The sequence below is a fragment of the Ptychodera flava genome, chromosome 22, assembly GCF_041260155.1.
Source record: "Ptychodera flava strain L36383 chromosome 22, AS_Pfla_20210202, whole genome shotgun sequence".
NCBI classification, from domain to species: domain Eukaryota; kingdom Metazoa; phylum Hemichordata; class Enteropneusta; family Ptychoderidae; genus Ptychodera; species Ptychodera flava.
This window is the reverse complement of record NC_091949.1, coordinates 1,519,364-1,526,366: the sequence shown is the minus strand read 5'-3', so window position 1 is coordinate 1,526,366 and position 7,003 is coordinate 1,519,364. Positions and strand designations below refer to the sequence as shown.

At 36.0% G+C, this 7,003-nt stretch overlaps 1 long non-coding RNA gene across 1 annotated transcript; it reads left to right on the top strand.

The window, feature by feature from the left end:
- Positions 1 to 1,342: 1,342 nt before the first annotated feature.
- On the top strand, positions 1,343 to 6,778 carry LOC139122445 (uncharacterized). Its single transcript, XR_011549471.1, has 2 exons — positions 1,343 to 1,699; positions 3,869 to 6,778. It is a non-coding gene; the product is annotated as an uncharacterized lncRNA (long non-coding RNA).
- Positions 6,779 to 7,003: the final 225 nt, after the last annotated feature.

Here is a 7,003-nt window from a genome sequence, read left to right as displayed (position 1 = left end):
CAAAATTTTATGCAGTCGTCTGCTTTAGGAGTATGCTGAGTCACAATGTGTCACCTGGTTGCACGGAGTCATGTGGTACATCTCTCTTTCCCTTATAAGGCTTTGTCATCTAAGTTTCTCCTATGTTTTGCTCTTTCCATGCTATTAAAAAGTGATTCAAGTTTTGAAATCAAAATTTTATGCAGGAATCTGCTGTTAGATCATGCTGAGTCAGAATGTGTCACCTGGTTGCACAGAGACTTTGCAATGGTATAATACTTGCTAATTAACCCCTTGACTACCAAGGCCAATGTATTCCTATATACCAGGCCCCTTATGTAAATATTGATAAAATCTGGGGTGTGGTCATTGCATGAACACTGCTTAGAGTAAAAATTAAGTAAGTACCAATAAACCATATATTTTCTGAATCAGCATGAAATTTCCCACTTTTTCATACATAAATTTTGTATTTCCAGGTCACGTGACTGATCACATGACACGTCATGTGACCAGAGTTGGCAAAGAATATGAATATTTGAAGCATCAGGACGTGTTTTGAATCCATAAAATGATGCAAATTTGAATACAGTTGCAATTTTCATGGCATTGTCTTTACATATATGTAATAATAACTACCCTTTACTTTATTTATAGATGTACCTATTTAAGATTTTTCTCACAAAGGCAGAGTAAATAAACCATAAACATAAGCATCTGACATGATTCTGTATTTGAAAATCAACACATTTTATATTTGTAAACACCTGCTTTAATTAAGTCTTCCTTGCAGAAACATGCATCTAAAATGTTTATGATTTATAAAAAAATATTTCACAATATTTAAAAAATATATTTTAGGGAACAACATATCACATGACCAAACACATGACCAGTAATGTGACCAGTCATATTGATAATATAGCTGCTATAAAATTTCACTGGCTTTTAGTAAAACACTGTATTTCCTCTAGTTTCATTCACGAATATTGCTGTTAATAGAACATATTTACATATAAATCATTTGTTTTTAATAAATAAACGTTTCATTTCATTAAAAAAACCCATAAACATCTTCGTGATCGTCCGTACTTCTGTCAAACTGTAAACAATCAGCACGACGCTTCAGTGATCAGCCTGACCTTTCAGGGTCGAGGTCATGGGTCATGACATTTGCTTCCGGATTTTGGCCATATTCGGACGTACGGTGGCGCAATCACATTCAGGCCAGATCGGAATACATCAATCTTAGTTGCGCTGCTTGCAGGCGCTGAAATTACGGGATTTTTAGCGACAAAAACGAAGCAAATACGCCTATTTAATTGTGCCGGATATTTCCGGCACTCAAGGTATATGGTAATAGATGCTTTTCAATTGACGTCACGAGGTCAGGTCACGAGGTCATCCGCCATCTTGTGGGGCAACCCGCACCGCTCAGTGAATCAACAACGTGTACACGTGTGTGTGGGTCTTTTGTTTACCTTCTCGTAATCGATGCAGAACGCGAACATTTTGCGTAGTGGTCGGCAGCTATAATCGATCTGTCGGCCTGAGGCCCAACTATCCTATCATACAGTTAAAAAATTATCGATTACCCAGATGAAAGAACAAAATTTTTGTCCATGAAAAGGCGGAAAAGTTGGATCTGTGCTATCGATCGGAAGGACTGGACGCCATCGAAGTATTCCAAACAAAGTCGGCTCGGACCATTTTCTGACAGGTATTATTGCTGTTCCTATTTTATATCAACAATTACCTGCACAAATGTGAACATTTTTAATGGTGACTCGATTATTTGACCGATCGCTCAGCAAATAATACTGCTTTGCATCAGTGCATACATTCCCGCTAGCATGATACGAATGTTCAACTTTCCTGCCATTTTGCATTTGCCGTTCAGCATTCTTTGATGTGACCACAGTGGATAGAGGGACTGTGATGTGACGTACTCCGTCGGGACACCAGCGACGTGCACACATTTCTCTCTGTCGTTTTGCTTTAATTCTACACGAAAGCTTGCTTGCAGCTTGCCATTTACTCAGTTAATGATATAGGATAATACCAGTTGGCTTGGAATATCATACTCCGATAAACGTCCATGGCCTGGCTTTGAGAAGTATACTGCTTCGCAAAATAAATCGTCTTATCAATTCACTGATTCTCATATATGGCTAAAAGTCCTGAACTGTAACTTACAGAAGTTCCTATTGCATTTCATTAAGTTTTGTAATCTAAAAATTGGTCAGTACATAGAATTGAATGAAATGTTTTCATTTTCGTGACTGAACAGTGTACCAGGTGAACACTAAGTGTACCTTCCTTTCTTTCCTAATAAGAGAAACCATTTATGTTGTATGATGAAAGACACCCAAACTGGCCACCCTCTTTATACCTTTGGAAACCATCTGGACTTAAAACCATGTTGGGTCTATCATTTGGGCAAAAGAAAAAGTGAATCGATAGGAATGCTTTGCCATTTGATGAAGTACACAGTGATGGCATGATAAAATTGCATTCCCCCTTTGTTTATTCTTTCTACCTAATGTCTGTTTGTCATTGTCAAGATTGTCAATCAATCAAATCAATCAATCAATCAATCTTTATTATACTCAACTCACACTAGCAGAGAGTGTGGTATGGTACATTCCAAAATTGGACAAAGTACAAAACTGAACACTTTCGAGAGGACAACAAAGTATCCAAGTTGTACAATAAGCAAACTGTTTTAACAGTGGGAAGGCTACTGGAGGGTCAGCACAAATCAGTGTTCTTCAAGAATATAGCAAGATCTAAAAAATTATACTCCATAACCCTTTTAAGGGCCGTTTCTTTTTGTGTGACACCGGAAAAAGTGGAGCAATCTATTCCACTTTCCTGTAACAATAAAACTCGTTCAGTGATAAACTTTTTACATGAGGATAAAATGAAACTCATCATCTATTTCATTGCTATCACATCTGAGACAAAGTCTATCATTCAAAGGCAATTTTGGCTTACTTTTCCTACCCAATTCAATATTTAAACTATGATCACTCAATCTAAATTTCGATAAAGCTCTGCGAAGAGTAAAATTGACAAATTATTTAAGTATTTTTCAAAATAAAATCCGGTCTTGAAAGTTCTATATGTACGCAATTTATTACCACCTCCATTTTTTCTTGTATCGCTTGACATTCTCTCTCCAAGAATTCAAATACTCGCTTGATATCTTCCTTTTTAATTTCTTGTTTAACTGGGCATATGATGTCACTCTTAAGGAGTTGAAGACATTCATATGATTGTAACTTCCCAAATTACAAAGAATAAAATTTGCCCAAGGAGAATTTATATCTATGTTTTCTTGAAGTGCCTGTTTCAGAATATGATTTCCTGGTAAACTATTTAACCTACACCAATATTTAATGACAGACATATAAAGACATTGTAATATACTACATGTAGTATTATGTCCTGTTAAAGTTTATTGACTTATTATACTTCAAGAAAATGTCCAGAAGAGTGAATCTATTTAATTCAGGTTGTGTTTTGAATACAGTAGTACTTCATATCAGAATGGATTTATATAAATTACCATGTAAAGTCAAGTATGGGTGTGATGTTTGTTATCACATGCGATATGTCTGCCACAGCAATAGTATACTATTTCATGTTCTGTTAAAGAAAGTGTTCACTTTGTTTTCATCTTTTTGAAAAGCTATCAGACCTATTCAACCCCAATTTCCTCTAAACAAGTGTGAAATCACCATTGGTGATTTGGTTTTGATTTATTATAAAGCATCTCACCAACAAAGGGTGTTCCTTAAGGCAGAGTCTCTCCCTCAAACGGTCATTGGTAAAACATGTACAATAGTTTACATAATTGGTTTTGTGTTTTTCTGTTTCCTTTCAGATATGACAGAGCGATGAACAGACAAAATAAGAAGACTGAACTGGAAGAATGTTCATTTGAAATAGAAACCTCTCTCTGTTTTCTATTGCTAATCATACACCAGAATTGTTTGAGATAGAAGAAGCCTGTCTCTATATTCTATTTCTAATCACATACCAGAATTGTTTGAGATAGAGGAAGCCTGTCTCTATTTTCTATTTCTAATCACATACCAGAATTGTTTGAGATAGAAGAAGCCTGTCTCTATTTTCTATTTGTAATCACATACCAGAATTGTTTGAGATAGAAGAAGCCTGTCTCTACTTCTTTTTCTAATCATACACCAGAATTGTTTGAGATAGAAGAAGCCTGTCTCTATATTCTATTTCTAATCACATACCAGAATTGTTTGAGATAGAGGAAGCCTGTCTCTATTTTCAGTTTCAAATCACATACCAAATTTGAGGTGGTATATGTCCGACTCTGTGCGCCGACTCTGTGCTGCAGGTAAAATTTTAGTCATACAATGTTGGAGAAGACTGTCTCTGTTTTGCATTTCAAATCTCATAGTATACCATAATTGTGTGGTAAGGAATGTCCGTCTCTGTTTTGCATTTCTAATCACATACCTTAATTGTTGTGGTTCGGATTAGGCTGTCTGATTTACTAATCTTTACGGCCCAGATACGGGTTTTGCAGACCAAGGTTGTACGGCGGAAGGGCCCGAGCGTGTGAGGGCCCGTACGCCATACGACCGAGGTCCGCAAAACCCGTATCTGGCCGTAAAGGTTTTATCATATACCTTATTGAACGGTTGTGATATGTTTCAGTATTTTTCAATAAAATTTTGTTAAAGTTATGGGCGTAAATTAAAAAAAAAACATGAGCCACGCAACTTTGCGGATTAATATGAAGGATGTTGTCATTTGTTCTGTTGTGGAACGCGTCACGAGCTTGTTCTATGCGAACGCCAATGTCACTACAGAATGAGCACAGATGAATAGTTGATCCTGCTCATTAAAATACACTTTCTCAGCAAAACATTGAGAGGAGACTATCAAGCTCTTGTTTTAAACCAATTTTGATTGGAATAAGATTCGAACTGTCTACAATTTGCTTCAAAACTACGAGCGAAGCGCATAGAAACGGGTTCGAATCTCGCGCTGACGTGCTTTCGAATGGAATGTACGTGGATAGCAACGCGCGTAGCAACGACAACGGAAAAGTTCGAAAAAGCGCGCATACTACCTTATTTGGGCAAAGTGTGCCTGGGCGTGATACGGCAACTTATTACACACCTGTACGAGCGCCTTTTCCCATAGGTTTACATGGGTACGTGAATCTAGGTATATGATAAACTCTTATAAGAAGTAAGTGAAAGTTAGAATTAAGAGATTACCACTGGCTCAGGACACATGAAGACATAAATTCTGTATTACTTATCACATTCAATACAATTCTGAAAGGAAAAACACATCCATATTTTACATTGTCAGGAACATTGGTAATTTATTTCACAGTGACATTCAAGTTTCACTTGACTGCCAAACAAGACTGTCAATTTTAAAGGTACAACTTTTTTAATGTAGGCAGTGACTACAACAAATTGGAAGTTACTGTTCACTGACCATGAGAAATATTTACAAAGTGACCTTAGTACTCTGAAATATTTATATTGACATAATTCAAGAAATAGTCTTCATAGAAAGAAAATCATAATGTTTCAGAAAAACAACATATTTTTCAGGGGTACATGTAGGCATTGAACATTACCAAAATCAAACTGTATTGCACTTTGTTTTAAAGCTAAATCAGTGCAAAGTGTATGTCTTCTAAGCTTTCAAGCTGAAGTACAATAAGAAAAGCTCCAATTACATTATTATAGTTGCATTGTATGACATCTATATTGCAATATAAAGTTTGAATATGACATACAGTATTGCTCATCTTGTGAACTGTTGATGACGATAGAAAAGTGTACTATTCCATTGTTAACAAGAAAAAGATACTTGTGCTGACCCATACATGTGACAGAACTGAATGATTGTCACTGCTTGCAACAACAATATTGAAGCGTTCACATTGTAACCAAGACCCATATCAGCTGGACTCGGAGACATAGATTTTCCTGTGCAATGTGGCAATGATTTGACACACATATTGTTTCCAGCCATAATAATGTGGCTGAATATGAAAGACCACCAAATGCAAAAAGTGTCAGTGTTCTCCCCAGAGCTATTATAGAGTGGTGGCCGCCACTCTATAATTTTTGGTAAACAATAGAAACTCATTACCATAACAATTACATTTATTGTTATGCAAATTAGCCGCCACTCTATCAGAAAATCCTGGGGAGATCACTGAGTGTGATAATGATTTGACACCATGTGACCATGCCATAAGAATATGGCTGAATATGAAAGACCACTTCATTGCAAAGCTGTGATAATGATTTGACACCAAGCCATAATAATATATGAAAGACCACTCCATTGCAAAGCTGTGATAATGATTTGACACCAAGCCATAATAATATGGCTGAATATGAGAGACCACTTCAATGCAAAGAATGTTGTAAAGATCTGACCTACGGAAGCAATTTTATTACACGGCTATATATGAAAGACAATCTCAATACAAAGAGTGTGGCAATTAAAGTGACCTGCAGAAGTATATTTCATGAGAATGAATGTGAAAGACCATTGCAATGCAAGGAGTGTGAAATATTGTGAAAACATGAAGGAAAGTCATAAAAACACACAGGAAATGCAGTGTCAGAAACAATTTTTATGATAATAAATTGTTTTTACCAAGACGTTTAAAAATAAATAGTTTCTGGCGTGATTAGAAAAGTCCATTCCAAGTATTATGGAGTCTACGTCATGTGATTGTACGTGAGGCAGTTTATATGCATAGAATGTGGAAGGTATATCTTCAGTCATGTTGAAGTATAAAATATGAAAGACCATCCACATGCAAGGAATATGAAAAAATTATGTTAATTTTAAGATCGGACAGGAGAAGCAAGACATACTGTCTATGTTTTGAAAGACTGTTGTATGCAAAAAGTATGGAAAGATGTTATGGAAAGTCGTCAAACCCATCCACAAGTATATTTACATGAACTAAATTTTGGTTTGATAAAAATCATGAAAC